This window comes from Chiloscyllium plagiosum, unplaced genomic scaffold, assembly GCF_037043375.1.
Source record: "Chiloscyllium plagiosum isolate Xiang-an unplaced genomic scaffold, Cpla_swu_hap1 HiC_scaffold_1, whole genome shotgun sequence".
Classification (NCBI taxonomy): Eukaryota; Metazoa; Chordata; class Chondrichthyes; order Orectolobiformes; family Hemiscylliidae; genus Chiloscyllium; species Chiloscyllium plagiosum.
The window spans coordinates 117,490,292-117,511,834 of record NW_028270139.1 but is presented as its reverse complement, the minus strand read 5'-3'; the positions used below and the strand labels follow the sequence as shown (position 1 = coordinate 117,511,834).

The following is a 21,543-nucleotide window of genomic DNA, read 5'->3' as shown; positions in this document are numbered from 1 at the left end:
AAAAATATGAGGAATCAATGGAGGTATCAACTGTAACAAACATAACTGGAGTAATTGCAAACAAGGAATTAATACTTAGGTTAAACCAGATAAAAGGCCGATGAGGATAAAGTTAACATTTTCCTCACCATAACAGATTTGATGCCTTTGTTGTGTCTCAAATCAGTTTTGCTAACAGAATCCAGTATGGTGCAATATGCTGAAAAAAGTGACTAAGAATGAGAATACTCTGAGAGTTGCATTCCATCAAATGATGTAGTTGTCAAATAGCAGTGTAATAAATTATATTTTCGAGTTAAGAAACTCTCTTGCCATTGTGGGTATGGAGTAATTAACTATCAACCTCAAAACACACTTCAAAAGGAGACTAATGTGACAATAAAATCCAGGCCAAGATTTTGAATGGAAGTGAGAAGTTAATGTGGAAGGGTTTCTGGCCATAGAAGTGGCAGAAAGAGATAGCTGAAACTTGCAAGGGAGTCCTTTTTCCTGAGTTGGAAGGTGAGATCCAGGCCACTGCAGTCATGTTGAGTAAAGAATCAGAAGCTTAAGTGCCAACCACCTAAGCATTTCCACTTGTAAAGTGCTATACCTGTGAAAAGGTTGATCATATTCGTACAGTATGGCAGGATAGAGGAGTTCTCCTGGTTCAGGCAAGTTTCAGGCCAAAGTCAGTTGTTAGTTTGTGGTCGATCATTAGGTCAAGGTCATAATATATCTAAAGCTAGTTCATGAGCATGGACATTTCCAAATGCATGTATGATAACTTCTGTTTCCAAATTTTGACGGGATGTGCCTTCAGGAGGGGTTTGTCTGTCCTGTTTCTCCTGAAAACAAGTGGTGAACCTGGTGCTGAAGTATCTCCTCCTCATGAAACGTCATGAAAAGCAGAGTAATTAACTTTCTTTATAAAAGTAGCCAAAAGAAGCATGAGTGGGTGGGATCAGGCTCACATCGACCCAAACCTTTAACGTTTTGCTTTCAGCAGTTGAAGCTGGGTTTTTGGAGGGATCTCTTTGATACAGCTCTCTCACTGCTGCTGCAAAAAGCTTGAGCTCTCTCTTTGCTGCTCGACTGTTTATTTGAGTATTTTGTTCTGCTGGATTAGTATGAGAAGACTGCATGTGAGATTAACACTGTTTTGCTGAATTTGCCTTTGCCAATGTGTGTTTATGGGATTCTGCTATACTGGGACAGTTGATGAGTGTAGTTAAATAATATATTATTTTGATAAGTATTTCCCATAAAGTTACCGTTATGCCAATTTCTTTTTGTTTGTATTTTAAGAATGTAAGAATAAAGTGTGTCTTGCGAAATGCTAATAGTTTGACCAATCGAGTTGCATCTGGAATACAGTGACTTACACTTGTCTTTAAATAAGAAAATGTCCAGATTTTTTTTCCTTGATATGTTTTGAGGGGGTTTGGTCTAATCCATAACAAATCTAACATTTTTGAGCAGGAGGTTTGGATTGTATTAAGTCAAAGAGTAAGGAAAGCAGCTTATGGAAGAGAAACAGGGCTGAAGATATAATTCCAGTGCATCTTGTAGAAATAAAAGGAGAAAATTCACTTTGGCCTTAAATTGATCTTGATGTACAAATCCACTTGGCCCCTGATTATTAGCCTTTAATGCTGTCATTAATCTTGAGGTTGGATAATCCTAGCTCCACTTGAGAGAAAGTGAGGACTGCAGATGCTGGAGTATCAGAGTCGAGTGTTTGTGCTGGAAAAGCACAGTAGGTCAGGCAGCATCCGAGGATCAGGAGAATAAACGATTCAAGCATAAGCTGTTCATAACTCAGTCCTGATGAAGAGCTTATCCTCGAAACGTCGATTCTGCTGCTCCTCGGATGCTGCCTGACCAGCTGTGCTTGTCCAGCACCACACTCCTGACTCTAACTCCATCTGAACTGTTTCCTTAACATTGGCAAGAAAGCAGGAGATTCTGGGCCTGTCCCTGTTAATTCTTATCTTCAGTAGAATTCCAAATTCCTGCCCAAATGATTTTGCAATGCTGTAGCTACAGGGCCCAAAACTAAATATGTCTGTTCCTACTGCACCATTTCCTCTATATAATTCTTTCCCAATTTCTGAGTGATTAGCTCCACTAATAACTAACTTCTTCACAAAACTTCCTCCATCACTATTCCTACAATGAGTGCATAGTACAGTAAATGGGTTTGTAGCATTATATATGAACTATGTGAGCAATCTTCATCATAACTGTGATAGTGTGGATGATTCGGGATAATTCACATTACCTTGCAAGTTTCTGTACTAATATATGCCTGTCTGTAAGAAAACAACATGTCCTGCAGTGTGAAATTATTTGTGCACTAGTTATCAAACTAATTACTGTTGACTTCTGATGCTTAACATGAAAATGCAAATTTCTTCCTGTCGTAATGCCAGTGCTAACTGTTTCAAATCTGTTCTCAAAATGTTTTTAACCATAAACTACCATCAGCTGCTACTTTTTAATCCCCATTTATAGTACCAAACAAATCATTCAAAGTTACAAGAATCATTTAACTTAGTAATTACCCTGTAATCAAACATGATCTTTTCAATTTCTTTCCACATCTCCTGGGTCATGAAACCATGTTCTCAGTATCTGTTATTTCCTGCCATGCCTCACATATCATTTGGTTTGGCAGTTGCGGGGAGAGGGGATGTGGCTATTGATGGGGATGGATAGTTGAATGCTCATTAGTGTCACTAAACCATAGCCTTAACAATGTAGTTCCGGAAGTGTGAGTGATGCCTTCACTTCAGGAACTGAGCTTGCTCCATAACGCATATCCATGTAATCAATGTAACTTATTTGAAGGCAACCAATTGTTCAGTTGCAGTTCTGTCTACTAATCTTTGAATCTAATGGTCTGATCTATTCTCACCCAACAGAAGCTAGCTTTCCTCCAATTAACTATTCTCACTCTGATGTTAAACCAATAGAAGCATATTTTATACATAACTTAGAAACACCAACTGTAACCTAAGTGGAATTCATTAGACCCAACTTTTCTTTTCGAAATTGGCATCAAAAGAGTGTCTCAGATTTCTGAAATTATCAAGTGAATTCTAAAATTTCTCCATAGACTACCTCAAGTCTCAGTTTCATAGACCATGGGTGGGGGTATGTGTTGGGGTGGTGAAGTGATTTTAGACTTTGGGATGAATGTGTGAATACATAATGTCCTTTAATGAAATCAACAAAACCTTGCTGCTGATTATCCCAATTGCTCTCTACACACTGTAGCTGAGAAACTCCATTTTTCTTCTCAAAAAGCACATGATTTCAGTAAGCAAAGGGAATTGGGAATCGGTCCTCTCTCAATCACATTCATAACACTGGATTGTTAATTGTACTTTTCAACAGCTAAACCTTTTGGTACAATGATCATGGTCCCTGAAATATTACAGACATCAACACTATATCATTCCCAAGAACCAGGTCCTGCCATTTCTCAAATGAACCAGAAACATACTGCTGCAGAAAATTCTCCTGAACACACTCTAGGCACGTTTTTCTCCTCTGTTCCCTTTACACATCTGCTATCACTGTCTATACTTGGATAATTAAAGTCACCTATTAGAATTATTCTGTAATTCTTTCACTTGCAAATTTGTTCCTCTCCATCTTTCCCACTGGTGGATAGCCTATAAATTACTGGGAGGAACGTAGCTGCATCTTTTTGTGTGTCTTATATGTAGCTGACTCCAGCACTGAATGCTCTCCTTAATCAATATCATCACCTCTCCTCTTTATAATTTTCATGATCATATTGTTTCCATATGTAAAATATCCTGCTGTTCTTTGATCCAAATCTCTGTTATAGGCACTCACATATTTCCATCACACTCTACACAATTATAAAAATGCAAACAACATAGCCATAATTTAGCTATTGCTTTCTCTCTTATGCTGACTCTATCTAATATCAAGGAAATTGGTCCCAGCTCTGTTTAGGTACAACTTATTCTATACTTGTATTAGTAACTTCTCAAGGGATTTAGGGATGGACAATGAATGCTGGCCTAGCCAGCAACGTCCACATCCCATGAATGAATCATAATAAAAGATGATCAGAAGCAGTCAGATCATTGTAGACAGTTAACTGATTCACTTTAGGGAAAGGAAACATACCATATTTACCACACATCTAGCCTAAATCTGACTTCAGATCTGCAATAACTGTTGTCTGAATCTCTTATCTAAATAAAGCTACAATTCTAAAGGGTGTGCAGGAGGACAGCAACTTGGGTGTAGATGTACAGAGTTCATGGAAAGTTGCAGGACAGGCAGAGTGAGCAGTAAGTAAAGCATTGAGTATCTTCGACTTTATTAATGGAATATAGATTAGAAGAGCAAGGAGGTGCTGGTTAACTTGCATAAGACACTTGTTAGACATTAGCTAGTGTGTGTGCCACATGATAGGAAAAATGTGAATAAATTAAAGAAAGTACAGAAGTGATGGAGGGTTGTTTTTCAGACTTATCGTAATTTATATAAATGATTTGGATGTGAACATAGGAGGTTAGTAAGTAAATTTGCAGATGACACCAAAATTGGAGGTGTAGTGGACAGAGAAGAAGGTTACCTCAGATTACAACAGGGGCTTGATCAGACAGGCGAATGGGCTGCGGAGTGGCAGATGGAGGTTAAGTTAGGTAAATGTGAGATGCTGCATTTTGGGAAAGCAAATCTTAGCAGGACTTATACACTTAATGGTAAAGTCCTAGGGAATGTTGTAGAACAAAGAGACGTTGGAGTGCAGGCTCATAGCTCCTTGAAAATAGAGTCGCAGGTGGATAGGATAGTGAAGGTGGTGTTTGGTATGCTTTCCTTTATTGGTCAGAGTATTGAGTACAGGAGTTGGGAGGTTATGTGGCGGCTGTACAGTGGTTAGGCCACTGTTGGAATATTGTGTGCAATTCTGGTCTCCTTCCTATCGAAAAGATGTTGGGAAACCTAAAAGGGTTCAGAAAAGATTTACAAGGATGTTGCTAGGGTTGGAGGATCTGAGCTATAGGGAGAGGCTGAACAGGCTGGGTTGTTTACTCTGGAGCATCAGAAGCTGAGTGGTAACCTTATTGAGATTTATAAAATCAGGAGGGGCATGGATAGAATAAATAGACAAAGTCTTTTCCCTGGGGTGGGGGAGTCCAGAACTAGAGGGCGTAGGTTTAGGGTGAGAGGAGAAAGATATAAAAGGGACCTAAGGAGTAATTTTTTCATGTAGAGGGTGGTGTTTGTATGGAATGAGCTGTCAGAGGAAGTGGTGGAGGCTGGTTCAGTTGCAACATTTAAAAGGCACCTGGATATAAACAGGAAGGGTTTAGAGGGATATGGGCTAAGTGCTGGTAAATGCGACTAGGTTAGTTTAGGATATCTGGTCGGTATGGACGAATTGGACCAAAGGATCTGTTTCCGTGTTGTCCATCTCTATGGCTCTAAGTGGTTTACACCAGTGGTTCCAGGAATAAGGGTTTAGATTTTTGAGGATAGACTGAAGACATTTGCACTGTTCTCTTTGGATAGAAGAAAGCTAAGATGAGATCAGATAGAGGTTTTCAAACTCTTGAGCAAGCTGGATAGGAAGAAACTGTTCCTGATTATAAAAGGAAGAACAAGAAGGCATAGATTTAAAGTGATGTGCAAAATAAACAGGAGTGAAGTGAGGAAAAATGTTTTCAGTCAGTGGGTAGTCAGGCAGTGGAATTCACTGCATGAAAATGTGGTGGAGGCAGGTTCAACTGAGATATTCAACATAAAAACTTAGCAAATAAGAGCAGGAATAGGCCATTTGGCTCTATGAGCCTGCTCTGCCATTTGTGATGTTTATCGTTGATCATCCAACTCAATAGCCTGTTCTCACTTTTCCCCATATCCCTTGATTCCTTTTCCCCCAAGTGCTATATCCAACTCCTTCTTGAAATCATACAATGTTTTGGCCTGGACTGCCTTCTGTTGCGGCAAATTCAACTGGCTCATCAGTCTCTGGGTGAAGAGATGTCTCCTCATCTCAGTCCATATCTTTAGACAGTGCCCTCCAACTCTGGAGTCCCCAACATCAGGAACAACTTTCCTGCATCTACCATCTGATCCTCTTAGAATTTTTCATGCGATTTCTTAAATCTCCCCTTATTCTTCTGCACACCAGCAAATACAATCCTAACCAATTCAATCTCTCTTCATATGTTAGCTCCACCATCTCAGGGATCAATCTGGTAAACCTTTGCTGCACTCACTGCATAGCAAGAACATTGGAGCGGCACAGTAGCTCAGTGGTTAGCACTGCTGCCTCACAGTACGAGGGACCCGGGTTTGATGCTCGCCTTAGGCAACTGTCTGTGTGGAGTTTGCACATTCTCCCCGTGTCTGCGTGGGTTTTCTCCAGGTGCTCCAGTTTCCTCCCACAGTCCAAAGATGTGCAAGTCAGGTGAATTGGCCATATTGTCTGGTGCATTAGTCAAGGGGAATTGATCTAGTGGGTTTCTCTTCGGAGTGTCGGTATGGACTTTTTGGGCCGACGGGCCTGTTTCCGTACTGTAGGGAATCTAATCTAATCTTCCCTCAAATGAGGTGACCAAAACTGCCATAAAATTCCAGGTGTGGTCTCACCTGTATAATTGCAACAAGACATTCATGCTTTAATACTCAAACTCTCTTGCTATGAAGGCAAATATACTTGCTGCATCTGCCTTCTTACCTTCAGTGACTGGTGTGCGAGGATACTCAGTTCTCATTGCAAATTCCCTTCAGTCAATTTATAACCATTCAGGTCATAACTTCCAATTCTGTTTTGACTACCAACGTAGAGAACTTCACATTTATCCACATTATGCTCCATCTGCCGTGCATTTGCCCACTCAGTCAGCTTGTCAAAATCACACTGCAACATCTCTGCATCCAGCTTTGTCATCTGCAAAACTTTTATGGAGGAGATCAAACTCCCTCAAAATATATCAAGGAGATAGCCTAGACCCTAACATTTTATTTTACTTAAAGGCAAGCGTAAGGTGCTGTGTTCCAGATGTGATTCAATTGGTCCAGTACTAGGCTTTAAGAATAAAATACACTTTTATTCTCTCAGCATGGTTAAATATGAACAAACAAAAAATAAAAATTGGTATAAGTTTACCTCTATTCAAATCTTAATAAAATAATATATTATTTACCAATTATCAACTGTTCCAAAATAGCAGCATTCCACAAACACACCCTTGGCAAAGGCAAATTCAGCAAAACAGATTTTTCTCATGTGCTATCTCCAATCAGGAGGAAGGAACACTGAAAGAAACAATCTAGCAGCAGGGTGAGAACTCAAGCTTCTTTGCTACACGAGAGAAAGAGCTATATCTATCAGCTTCAACTGCCAACTCCAAACCCCAACTGAAAGCAAATTAACACACTGGTCTGTGTGAGCCTGACTCCACCCACTTATTCTCCTTTATCTAATTTAAAAAGAAAACACTCAGGGAGCTCAAAGCTATTTATCCACTGCTTCTGAAGCAGATAAAACAGACATTTTGTCACTGCTGTGACAACACCTCTCTGCAAAATAAACAGCACAGAACAAATCTCAAAGCATAATACTATCAAAATATTGTGACTAACTGAGGTCCTAGTACTGATCCCTGCAATACCCTATTAGTCACTGCCTGCCATTTAGAAAAAGACCCATTTACTCCTACTCTTTGTTTTCTGTCTCCCAACCAGTTTTCTAACTATCTCAATACACTATATTCTGTATTCTCAATCCTGTATTCTATGTGCTTCAATTCTACGCATAAATCTTTTGTGTGGGACTTTGTCAAAAGCCTTCTAAAAGTCCAAATAAACTACATCCACTGGCATTTCCTGATCAACTCTACGCTTCAGAGAATTCCAATGGATTTATGAAGCATGATTTCACTCTTGTAAGTCCATGCTGACTATTTGATCCTGCGACTGTTTTCAAAAGGATCAATTATTAATTCTTTGTTAGCAAATTCTAGCAATTCCCCATTACCAATATCAGGTTGACTGGTTTATAATTCCCAGTTTTATCCCTGCCTCCCTTCTGAAATAGAGCTGAAAATGTGTTGCTGGAAAAGCAGAGCAGGTCAGGCAGTATCAAAGGAACAGGACAATCGACGTTTCGGGCATAAGCCCTTCTTCAGGAAGGGCTTATGCCTGAAACGTCGATTCTCCTGACCTGCTGCGCTTTTCCAGCAACACATTTTCAGCTTTGATCTCCAGCATCTGCAGTCCTCACTTTCCCTTCTGAAGTAGAAGAGTGACATTAGCTACTCTCCAATCTGTAGGAACCTTTCAAGAGTTTTTAGAATTTTAGTAGATGACCACCAATGCATTCATTATTTCTAGGGCCACTTCCTTAAGTACACTGGGTTGCAGATTATTAGGCCCTGGTGATTTATTGGCCTTTAATCCCATTAATTTTCCCTTCTAATACTACTTTCCTTCAGTAACTCACTCACACTGAACTCTGTATTCCCCAACATTTCTGGTATATTATTTATGTCTTCTTTTGTGAATACAGAATTGAAATATCTATTTAGTTGGTCAGCCATTTCACCCATTATAGTTTCCCCTATTGCTGACTGTAAGGGATTGTCTTCACCAATCCTTTCCTCTTTACATACCTGTAGAAACCTTTATAGTCAATTTTTATACTCCCCACAAGCTTACTCTCATATACTCTTTTTCCTTTCTGAATGAATTCCTTTGTCGTCCTTTGCGGAATTCTAAACTGCTCCCAATCCCCAGGTCTGTTCTTTTTCTAGCCAATTTGTACACCTCTTACTTGGATCTATTATAATCTCTGTATTAGATTCACTTGTAAGTGATGGTTTGGCCACTGTTCCCATTTTACTTCTGCACAAGACAAGAATGAATAATTGTCGCAGCTCAAGTCTGCACACTTTGAATGTTTGCCATTGCCTTTCCACCATCCTCTCTTTAAGTAATGTTCGCCAATCCATCATAGTCAACTCATGCCTCATGCCATTGTGGTTCCGTCAATTTAGTTTCAAAATCCTAGTCACAGAATCAACCAAGTCACGTACCATCCCCAAGGTGTTTCACACAACTAGATTGCTAATCATTCCTTTCTCACTGCACAATACTCAGTCTAGAATGCTATTGAATGATTACTTGAATTAAAGTAAATTGCAAAGATACAGTGAAGAAGCAGGAGATTGTCACTTGATAACAATACTCATTTGAAGAATTGGTGCAGGCATGATGGGCAGAATGGCAAAGGAACTAGGGACAAGTAATAAATACTGGCTATTCAATGATGCCCACATGCTCATGAGTGAACTAAAAAAAAGGCCTTCTTCTGCATTGTATCACTTCTGTGATTCTGAATAGCAGTGAGAGTGCAGGACTCCTTACCACATGGAATAGATATTATTGATTATTTAAGGAAAAACAGACAAGTGTATGAAGAGCAGGGAAGAGGGGTTTTTTGAGATTTTAGATGAAAAAAGGTGGGAGGAGGTTCAAGTGGAGCTTCAACATGGACAGGCTAGGCCTGTATATGTGCTGTATATCCTGTGTAATCTTATGAAGTGCTGTGTTCATCCATTCATTTGTTGAAGGATAAGAAGGCTTTTCACTGCAAATAGGATTGGCTGGTTAGACCCATATCTTGAGTTTGGATCATTATGTTTAATTCAGAAACACATTACAAAATTTTTAAAGGCCATTGGAATGTTGTATACAATAATCTCAGATGTATTGTTAAGTACCGTTTTTCATTTAAAGCATTAGATGTGCAAAATTGGTTTCTCTTCCTTCAATTTTATGTATGCATCCTAAGCAGTGATTAAAATGCATATTTGGGAAATTTTCTCCTTTTGCGTTCCTAATTTAACTTCAGCATGGAATGAGCAAATTGGGACTCTTTTATGGTGAAAGACTTAGCCTGTAATTCCCATAGAATGAATGAGATTTCTGAAATGCTCATTTTTATTTAAAATACTCCCATCCTATTGGCTAACTTCATCAAATTTGTGGAAGAGAAAAGAAAATGACTCTCACTGTGACGATAAAATCTACACTACCTTTTCAGTGCAATATACTCACCGAATAATGATACTATATTTTGAAAACGTTGGCAAATATTTTGTTCAGACAAATTTATAATATTCTTACTGATCATCTGTCTTCAGAGGTGAAATCATAAATTCCAGTTATTTTGTTTAAACTTTGTAAATTGCTTTAAGTTAAAGCCTGTCTAATTTTACCAGTTCTTGACAGCAAATGTTGCAGTACAATGAGAAATCATGCATCTAATTCATTCTGTTGGAGAGGAAATTAAGTGCAGATATTCATCACGTAAAAATGCTTCACCACCTGGTGGGCTAATTCCTTAATAAAGGCCTGAAGTCAATCTTAGGTTTAATTTAAGATGACCTTTCCATGCACATGAATATTAAAATACTGTTTATGTTCTCAATTAACTTGAGACATAATATTTTTCTTTTGTGTGACTACCATAAGCTCTTTAAAATGTCCAAGTTTTACAGCTTCCCAAGATGTCATTGTCAAATGTGATATATCTCACTGACACATTGTCTTGAGTTTTACTGGCTTTTTAGAAGTTTTTCAGCTAGAAGTATTGCCCTTTGAATTCACTGTCACATTCAGTTCATTGATGCTACCTAACAAATGCCTGCTTATATTTTGTGATCTAACATATAAATAAGTTGAGACATAAAATGTTGTAAATGTAGCACACTTCGAAAGAAAACAGTGCTTTTTAAATTTTGCTTTCCACAATTTGTGATCACTGGTATTTTTCTTGTGTCATTTCTGGATCTGTTGCAGTTCAATATCTATGATTAATTCAAAATCATGTTATCACGAATAGCAGGATGGTAGAAGATGAATAATAAAAGAAGGTCAGCTTACTCATATGTTGTTCTCTCCCTACCATGCAAGAAAAGAGGCCTTTTAAATGTTGTGAGATGTTTCAAACTGATTGTGGCATGGCAGACCGTGCTACCTGATGGAGGGGGCAGTACTGGGCATTAAAAAGATACCATCATGGCCCTCAGCCAGGGTGAAATAGCTAGTCATGAAGAGTAGAATCATTTAATAGCTTTATCTTAAGGTGAAATCAATGGAGTAAACTGGATATGCAATTACTTTCATTCATTGTGTTGGTTGCCCAAATCTAAGATTGGGCACCTTAGGTTTCCCACATGGTCTTCAGTGTGGCAGGAGCTGCATGTTCCTACAAAAGTGTCACCAGTTCTGTTAGCAACCTGGACTGTGTCACATCCTATCCCCACATCATAAACTAGCCCAGCTGTGGCTACTTCAGGTTGGATTAGATAAAAACTAGGTGAGCAGCACAATACCGAAAGCAGGAAGAGAAAGTTGAGACAGAGTGAGCTGTAGGCAGTCTCCTTTTGAGGACAGGCACGGCCACACTTTGCTGGATGAAGATGCTGGACCTTGTGTGTGACATACATGAAATGTCTACCTGAAATATCAGAGGCAGATGAATCTCTGAATAGCAGACACCAGAGGTATTGCAAAGCTAGAGAATCCAGAGGTCCATGTATTACACAGCTAGCATGATGACTCAGGGCATTGAAAAGATTGGTTTCTCCATTAAGAGAGCAGTTATCCTTTGGAAATCTATATGCAGCACCTCTATGAGTGGATGCAAGAGCAGCACTCTCATACAAACAGTAAGAGTGAAACTCTCTGGAGCTAAGTGTCATAGGTAGTGCAGAGACTTTTGGGGTCAGTACTGAGTTCCCTCAGCCAGAATGATAGAGTGCCATGAAAGGTTTGAAGCATTCAAACAAAATGATGAAAGGGCACCCATTTCATCCTTCACCTCCTCAGCCATTTTGACTCATTCATGCTATAAGGCCCTGTGATTGAGGTTGTCCCTGTCATGTTACAGATACTGACTTTAATGTGACACTTTGAATGTAGCTGAGGTCTGCCAAGGATACTGTGAAGAATTAGGCCATTGTGGTCCAAAGCACAGATGTTTGAGACCCTCTGTCCAGCAGTCTCTGACTCAATAATGCACTGTCATTTTCATTATTCTCATTGACTGCATCTACCCTTTCATGGCATTCTGGGTAGCACCTTCTTCTCCTCGCAAACCCTGTTGTTGCTCCTCAGGCCTTCTCCTAATTAACTGACTACATCTGCAATGCCTCCTCCTTACTCCTCTGTCCAATTCCAGAATAGGTTACTCTTATTTTAATTCCTTTAGCTGCCAGTCCTTCATTCACCAAGGATTCCTCTGCCAATCATTGCTGCCCATGATGCCAGTAGAATCATACTTCTCAGAAGTCTCACCACTCTGTTCAGAAATGCAAGACTCTCAGCTTTAGCAATGTCTGGTTTGTGCTGCAGGTTATACAAGTGAGCTTTACTTTCTGCTTCTTATGGCCAGTGCATCCATTAGTCCTTATATCTCCCTGCTGTGTTCACGATAATTGCACCTTGATGTGTCATAGATACCGTGTGTTCCCTAGGCTTCCCAATTGAAATTTTCAAACTGTTCCTGTCAAGCTTCCTAATCAGCTCATTGTTAATCTTAACAATGGATAATTAGAGATGTGTAGGTTGCTAGCTCCCCTTTGAGAATTGCATCATATTCTGGAGACATCAGAATCCAATAATATCCTCTGGGAATTATAGTTTTCAACATGTTCCCTCCCTGAATTCACTTGGCTCACTGGCAATTGGAAATCCAGCCTCTCGCGTCTTGCTTCGGTAGTGACATTACTGTTCTTCAGTACCCAATCTTAAACTTTCTAAACATTTTCTTCTTGACATGATGTATCAAAGGAAGAAATAATCAGACCTCACTGTATGAAACTCAGCAATCTCCTTGCTGATAATTTGGTCATTTTGTTTGTTATGTTGAGCTTTAGTGTCTCTATGCTCAAATAGCTGTACAAATTCTTCTCAACTGTGTGCTCACTTGTTCTCGAGTGTTGAAGTACTGCTTTTTGTTGTCCTCCAATGTTATCCAAATTGTACATTTGATCTTTTTTAATCTCCTACGTAGCAGCATGCGACTTGTTCACTGAATTAATTCTAAAGCAAGTATATTTCCTTTTCCATCAATTTGTAGCTTTTCTTATTCTCAAATTGTGTCCTATCTTTCATTTCTAACAGGCGGTGAGAAAGCTGTGTTCCTGAGCAATGGAACTTGTGAAGAAGATATTAAGTAGAGTGATATTATTGTGTCTTCGCTTTTCCTATCATAATTTTGCACATTAATTTTTTATAGATTAGTACAGCACAGGAACAGGCTTTTCTGCCCACAATGTCTGTGCCAACCATGATACCAACCTAAACTAATCCTTTCTCCCTGAATATGGCTATATATCTCTATTCCCTGCCTGTTCATGTGAATTGTTGTTGTGGCTGATGAAAAATGTTTGTATCTGAGCTTGTCTTACCTCTGGCCTTTTTGGAACTGAACAATAAGTTAAAACACATGAAACATGAAAGAAGCAAAAAACAGGGCTTTAAGGATCATTTTTATGTTAAGGTGAATGAACGCAGTCATCGATTTATGGCAAACATAGATTGTCTGAGTTAGTTGCAACTGACAAGCTTTTCTCCTCTAAGAGGCTACTGTTGTCATCTCAAGTGTTCACTTTTAAGAGACAGGTTTTGTGTCATTATTCTAATTTTCTATTTCCCTGTGTATTTTGCTTGATAAATCAGGCCTTTCTGGAGTATTGATTAATTATCATGAATTTTTTAGAACTTATTTTGCTGGAGATACAAAGAGTACCTTGTATATTGTGAAAGTCCAATTTTCCAAAAACACACATTAAAAAGTCTGTATTGTGCCATCTAGTGGTCTAATACCTAGAGGAGATTGCCCAGGAAGAACAGTAAAATTAATGGCTTGGAGGTACCGGTGTTGGACAGGGGTGGACAAAGTTAAAAATCACACAACACCAGGTTATAGTCCAACAGGTTTATTTGGAAGCATTAGCTTTCAGAGCACCACTCTTTCATCAAGTGGTTGTGAACAATTAGATCATGATCACAGAATTTATAGCCAAATGAATCCAGTCTCATGGAGATGTGATACATTAAATAACTTTAGATTAAATTTTTCATCTTTTAGAATGGGATTGCTGCTGGTTTCTGTTCTTTGATATGTAAATACCCAAACTTATTCTCCACAACCACCTGATGAAAGAGCAGCGCTCCGAAAGCTCATGCTTCCAAATAAACCTGTTAGACTATAACCTGGTGTTGTGTGATTTTTAACTCAGTAAAATTAATCATAGATCAATTGTCCTCTGAAGAAGATATTTTTTTTTAACATTTGTTTGCAGCAGATGAACAACACTGATGAGGTAGCAATCTGAAACTTGACATCCATTTATAGATTCTCTGTGGATGTTAAAAGTCAACCAGACAACATAATTCTGGAATCACTTATAGACCCAGAGCAGATTAGGAAGTGGCAGATTTTCTTCCTTGAGAGGCATTTGCAATTTACTTAGTTTTCATAATAGTGCAGTGGTTTTCATGGTTTAATATCATCCCACACAATACAACATTTAATCCCTTCATGGAATTTGAATTCACAACTGCTGGATAACTTGCATAACCACTGGGGATTATGCTAATTTTTTTAAGAGTTCGATTTTTCTCTTCCAATTTTTTCCTCACCTCTAACAACTGCTGTTTCACCAAAAATACACTACACATGTAGTCATATAAGAGGGGAATCATCCTATGCCTTTGGAAGAGGTATAGTAAGAGAAAAACTAGGAAAATCTGAACAATATATATTGGGCTTGTTTGCTGATATGTTCCCAGCTCCAGGCATTTTTCTCAATGGTGGGCTGCATGATATCAGGAACATTATCCACAATTGCGGAAGGTAATTTGAGGTTGTTATTGAGGCAGTTCATAGGCTTATATTGAGCATATATTTGAGATTTTCCAAAAGTACTTAGTATCATAAGTAGGTCTGTAAGGGCTAATACTGAAGAGTGCCACAAGCACAAGTCACTGTGGTGATGTCATATGGATATATGGAAAGAACAGCTTAAGATTTAAAGGAGCAAGACCAAAAGCATTCTTCTCTGCAAAGTCTCTGTAACAATGTCCATCATATTATTGGAACCTGTAATGATTTGCTTACATACAATAAACTGTACTTATTAGTTAGAAGAGGCTCTTTCAGTTAGGCCAGGAAGCTGTTTTCCTCTACTACATTAGACCAAGCTCACCCTGTAGGATAGCAAAGATCATCATGATCAGCGGCTCACGTAACTTGTAGTTAGCAACTCGCTAGAGAAAAAGAGAACTAATAACTCCAAAGAAGATATAGACTGCATCATGAGATGATCTTTGATGAAGAGTGGATGATTCATATATATTTCTTTTATTTTAGAATTGGATTTTGAACTGGTGGCATATGGATTTTATCCTGAATGAAAGGAGATGTTAATAGTTACATTGTCAGTATTTCTGATTTTAAGCCAGTATGAATCAGAAAGCAGTTGGCTGGAGCCCTCTTGGAATGATAATATGAGATTGTTTGTATTGTGAGAATTTTATGACCAGAGGAAGCAAACATTGGTTTAGAGAAATATCAAGATGTGATTTTTGCTTAAGCAGAACTCATAGTTTGGAGACATTTTGGGGTCAAATGTAAAAATACTTTTTTTTCTGAAGAAAGCAGTTTTTTCAGAACAGTTAGGAAATAAGTTATCTCTGTATGAGGGTTTTAGTTTGAAATTTCCAGACGACAGTATTTGGTTAGAATCCTGAACGGACTATTTTGAGCTAAGAAAGTCTATGCTCCATTGTGTGGAGAATCAAGGAAGAAGCTATCAAGCTTTCAAGAGGAGAAGAAAGAAGCAGTTAAGTTAAATGTAAAGATGTAATAGAGAAGTGGATTCTCTCTAGTACTTCAGTACTATAAAGTGATTGTGTTGGAAACAGGTAGGATTCTATTTTGATATGTGTTTTGGAATCTTTCAAATTATGTTACCTGTAAATAGTTTAGTTTGTTCTATTTCATTTTAATTTTCTTCATGTAATAAAATTGGACATCTTAGAGAAAACAATTTCTGTGAAAGAAAATAGCTTCCAAATTAGATACTAAATCAGAAAATGATCAGGTAAATATACTGCTGCACACAATTTTGTGTATGGCTGATGACATTATAGCTTGCCAAGGTGTAAACGAAACAACATATTTTTTTTGAACCAATACTAAGAGTTTTTGACAATTACTTCAACTTTCAAACTAATAAAATTCCTGAAAGTGTCAGACTTGAAGAATTCAGTATCCAGGGGAGTTTCATTCATGATCTCAACAGACAAGGGAACAAATGTGGCTTTGTGAGTTCAGTCAGAATGCATAAGAGCCCGAATTGTTGTCGGAATTACTGGTGAATCTTTGTCAGATTTAATACGGCCTAAAAATGACCTGATTCTAGAGAAAGTCATTCAGATGGTGAGAGAAACAAAGATTCTTCCTAAGAAGAGAAGATCAAAGTTGACATAGAGATTGACAGAGTTGAAGAGTTTGTCATACCAACTTCCTGATACAAAACCTTTAAGCTGGTCTAAATGACACAATACCTTGATATGTTTGTCAGCTTTACATCTCTTCATGACTTAATCTGTTCACCCAAAATACACAAATTCACCATTACTTATTAGAAACAAAAACCTGTACAGAAAATTTACAGTGAGATATCAAGATTATGCCCAAAACCTATTAAACACAAAGCCAAACCCCACCCCCACCCCCACCCCCTCCAAACTGATTATTATTCTTTAAATTACTTTGAGCTCACAGCACCAATAATCCTTGGATTTGGCTGATAACTTACAATCCTCCACAACCCTGGTTCCCTCTGGTGAGAATTGTAGGCCCGTGAGACAGGTTGACCAGCCTGACCCTCCTTCCTGACTGTAGACACTCCAATTCAAAATTGCTATGATTTGGCTGGCACACTGATAGTCTCAAATATGGTTGGTCTGTTGTTGATTGGGTTCTGAGTCAAGCAGGCTGATCTTCACCCTGCTTCCGGCTCCTTCAATTTCATCTCCTTACATAGTCATTCATATCAAACAGATCACTACCACACTAAACAATTTCCTGTTGTTGCTGTTCAGGCTGTCTGAAAGCTAATCCTCCTGAGTACATTTCACATATAATGCAGACAACATGATTAGTTTAAAATGATTATAAACATTCCCCCTGCTGTTCGGAGATAACTTTGCAACAGCACCTGGCCCCTAGATGAACAAAAGTTTGAGTTTATAGTTTCCTTCCTCAATGGGAACTCACCATAGTAACAGTAAACCAGTTACTAATACTATCATGTTAGGTAACTCATCAGGTAATAGTATGTCTCTGTACCATTACCCCACTGATAAGAATCAGACATTTTGAATTCCTGTGCAGAGTCACTATCCTTATTGTCTAAGTTTAACCACTTCCTATGGGCTTGTACTGAGATTTAAGGCTTTTTTTTGCAGCACTGACATCTGTAGGTTTCTGATTTTTCTTTCAGATTTCATAAAGTTCAGTTGGAGGGGATTCTAATCCTATGTCTTGGTTTGTGAATGAGATAGAATTAATTAATAATTTCATAGTGAAGGCACCCTCGAGGTAGCAGTAACTTTAATATGATTTATTTTTACATTCAGTTTGAATGGTGGAGAAAGGTGGGCCCAAGACTTGTATTTTAAATTTTAAATTATAGCAGCAGGAAAACAGAGCTGGCTGAAATAACTTGGCAAATATAATATATGTTAATCGAGATGCAGTGGAGAGGTACTTAGGATAACATTTCAGAATGCACAGAATAGGTACATTCCAATGAGATAGAAAAAAAATTTACAGGAGGAAGCACCATCTGTGGGTAATCAAAAAGTCAAATTGAAGTAAAATACTAGAAGCATGAGACATTGCTAGCTGGAAATATTAAAACTCATAGTAAGAGTTTGTACAAATGTTTAAAAGAGAAAGGACTTAATAAAGCTAGTGTCCTATACAAATTGTGTCTGTTGAATTGATAATTGAAAATAAGAAGATGGCATTGGTCATCACTAGAGAAGAGTCAAGTAACGTCCCAGAAATATCTGAATCAAGAAAGTTGGGACGTTTTGTGTGGACTCGATAGGCCAACTGTAACTCTTTTATTTAATCAAGTAGAATGACAGAAAAAAGGAAAATACAGGGTATTCAATGTTAGAAGCAATTATTAATGATGTTATAGCAGGACACTTAGAAGTGTGCAAGGTAATCAGGCAGAATAAATATGATTTTTGTGAAAGGGAAAACAAATCTAACCAATTAGAGTCATAGAGATGTACAGCACGGCAACAGACCCTTTCATCCAACTCGTCCATGCCGACCAGATATTCCAACCCAATCTAGTCCCACCCGCCAGCAACCGGCCCATATCCCTCCAAACCCTTCCTATTCATATACCCATCCAAATGCCTTTTAAATGTTGCAATTGTACTAGCCTCCACAATTTCTCTGGCAGCTCATTCCATACACTACCACACTCTGTGTGTAAAAGTTGTCCCTTAGGTCTCTTTTAGATCTTTCCCCTCTCACCCTAAATCTATGCCCTCTAGTTCTGGACTCCCCTACCCCAGGGAAAAGATTTTCTCTATTTACCTTATGCATGCCCCTCATAATTTTATAAACCTCTATAAGGTCACCCCTCAGCCTTCGATGCTCCAGGGAAAACAGCCCCAGCCTGTTCGGCCTCTCCCTATAGCTCAACTTCACCAACCCTGGCAACATCCTTCGAAATCTTTTCTGAACCCTTTCAAGGGTAGGATCAGAAGGAGACTGGAATTGCATAAAATATTCCAAAAGTGGCTGAACTAATGTCCTGCACAGCTGCAACATGACCTCCCAAATCCTGTACTCAATACTCTGACTAATAAAGGAAAGCATACCAAACACCTTCTTCAGTCTGAAATTATATCTTGCTGCGACTTTACTTTCAAGGAGCAATGAACCTGCACTCCAAGGTCTCTTTGTTCAGCAACACTGCCGAATACCTTACCATAAAGTGTATAAGTCCTGCGAAGATTTGCTTTCCCAAAATGCGGCAGCTCGCATTTATTTAAATTAAACTCCAACTGCCACTCCTCAGCCCATTGGCCCATCTGATCAAAATCCCATTTTAATCTGAGAGAACCTTCTTCGCTGTCCACTACACCTCCAATTTTAGTGTCATCTGCAAACTTACTAACTATACCGCTTACGCTCAAATTCAGATCATTTATATAAATGACGAAAAGTAGTGGACCCAGCACCTATCATTGTGGCACCCCGCTCTGATACTCGGTTTTCCCCTCACATCCCGCTCTTAAACAGTGGTAACCCCTCACGCCCCGCTCTGATACTCCGGTATCCCCTCACACCACGCTCTGATACTCGGATTTCCCCTCACGACCCCCCCTCTGATACTCCAGTTTTCCCTCACACCCCGCTCTGATACTCGGATTTCCCCTCACATCCTGTTCTGATACTCGGATTTGCCCTCATGCTTCCTCTCTGATACTCGGGTTTCCCCTCACACCCCGCTCTGATACTCCAGTTTCCCCTCACACCCCGCTCTGATACTCGGATTTCCCCTCACACCCCACTCTGATACTCGGGTTTCCCCTCACGCCCCGCTCTGATACTTGGGTTTCACCTCACACCCTGCTCTGATACTCTGATTTCCCCTCACACCCAGCTCTGATACTCCAGTTTCCCCTCACACCCCGCTCTGATACTCGGGTTCCCCTCACGCCCCGCTTTGATACTCGGACTTCCCGTCACACCCCACTCTGATACTCCAGTTTCCCCTCACACCTCGCCCTGATACTCGGGTTTAGCCTCACACCTCGCTCTGATACTCCAGTTTTCCCCTCATGCCCTGCTCTGATACTCGGGTTTCCCCTAACGCCCTGCTCTGATACTCGGGTTTCCCCTCATGCCCTGCTCTGATACTCGGGTCTCCCCTAACGCCCTGCTCTGATACTCGGGTTTCCCCTCACACCACGCTCTGATACTCGGATTTCCCCTCACGCCCCCCCCTCTGATACTCCAGTTTTCCCTCACGCCCTGCTCTGATACTCAGGTTTCCCCTCACACCCCGCTCTGATACTCGGATTTCCCCTCACATCCTGTTCTGATACTCGGATTTGCCCTCATGCTTCCTCTCTGATACTCAGGTTTCCCCTCACACACCGCTCTGATACTCGGATTTCCCCTCACACCCCACTCTGATGCTCGGGTTTCCCCTCACGCCCCACTCTGATACTCGGATTTCCCCTCACAGCCCGCTCTGATACTCCAGTTTCCCCTCACACCCCACTCTGATACTCGGGTTTCCCCTCACGCACCGCTTTGATACTCGGATTTCCCCTCACAGCCCGCTCTGATACGCCAGTTTCCCCCCACGCCCTGCTCTGATATTTGGGTTTCCCCCCACGCCCTGCTCTGATACTTGGGTTTCCCGTCACGCCCCGCTCTGATACTCGGATTTCCCCTCACGCCCCGCTCTGATACTCGGATTTCCCCTTACACCCTGCTCTGATACTCCACTTTCCACTCACACCCCGCTCTGATACTCAGATTTCCCCTCACACCCGACTCTGAAACTCCAGTTTCCCCTCACGCCCCACTCTGATACTCGGGTTTCCCCTCATGCTCCTCTCTGATACTCGGGTTTCCCCTCACAGCCCGCTCTGATACTCGGATTTCCCCTCACACCCCACTCTGATACTCAGGTTTCCCCTCATGCCCTGCTCTGATACTCAGGTTTCCCCTCATGCCCTGCTCTGATACTCCGGTTTCCCCTCACACCCTGCTCTGATACTCCAGTTTGCCCTCACACCCCGCTCTGATACTCGGATTTCCCCTCACACCCCGCTCTGATACACCAGTTTCTCCTCACGGCCTGCTCTGATACTCAGTATTTCCCTCACGCCCTGCTCTGATACTTGGGTTTCCCCTCACACCCCGCTCTGATACTCCAGTTTCTCCTCACGGCCTGCTCTGAAAATTGTGTTTCTCCTCACACCCTGCTTTGATACTCCAGTTTCCCCTCTTGCCCTGATCTGATACTCGGGTTTCCCCTCACACCCCGCTCTAATATTCGGGTTTCCTGTCACGCCCCGCTCTGATACTCGGATTTCCCCTCACGCCCCCCCTCTGATACTCCAGTTTTCCCTCACGCCCTGCTCTGATACTCAGGTTTCCCCTCACACCCCGCTCTGATACTCGGATTTCCCCTCACATCCTGTTCTGATACTCGGATTTGCCCTCATGCTTCCTCTCTGATACTCAGGTTTCCCCTCACACACCGCTCTGATACTCGGGTTTCCCCTCACACCCCGCTCTAATATTCGGGTTTCCTGTCACGCCCCGCTCTGATCTCGGGTTTCTCCTCACAACCCGCTCTGATACTCCAGTATCCCCTCACACCCTGCTCTGATAATTGGGTTTTCCCTCACACCCCTCTCTGATACTCGGGT

General features: G+C 40.4%; 1 long non-coding RNA gene across 1 annotated transcript in view; it reads right to left on the bottom strand.

The window, feature by feature from the left end:
* LOC148152196 (uncharacterized) overlaps positions 1 to 16,983 on the bottom strand; it is a 71,954-nt gene extending 54,971 nt beyond the window's left edge. Inside the window, exon 1 of the long non-coding RNA XR_015757978.1 lies at positions 16,878 to 16,983. This is a non-coding gene — a long non-coding RNA (uncharacterized LOC148152196). The remainder of the gene's footprint in view (positions 1 to 16,877) is intronic.
* Between the last annotated feature and the right edge of the window lie 4,560 nt (positions 16,984 to 21,543).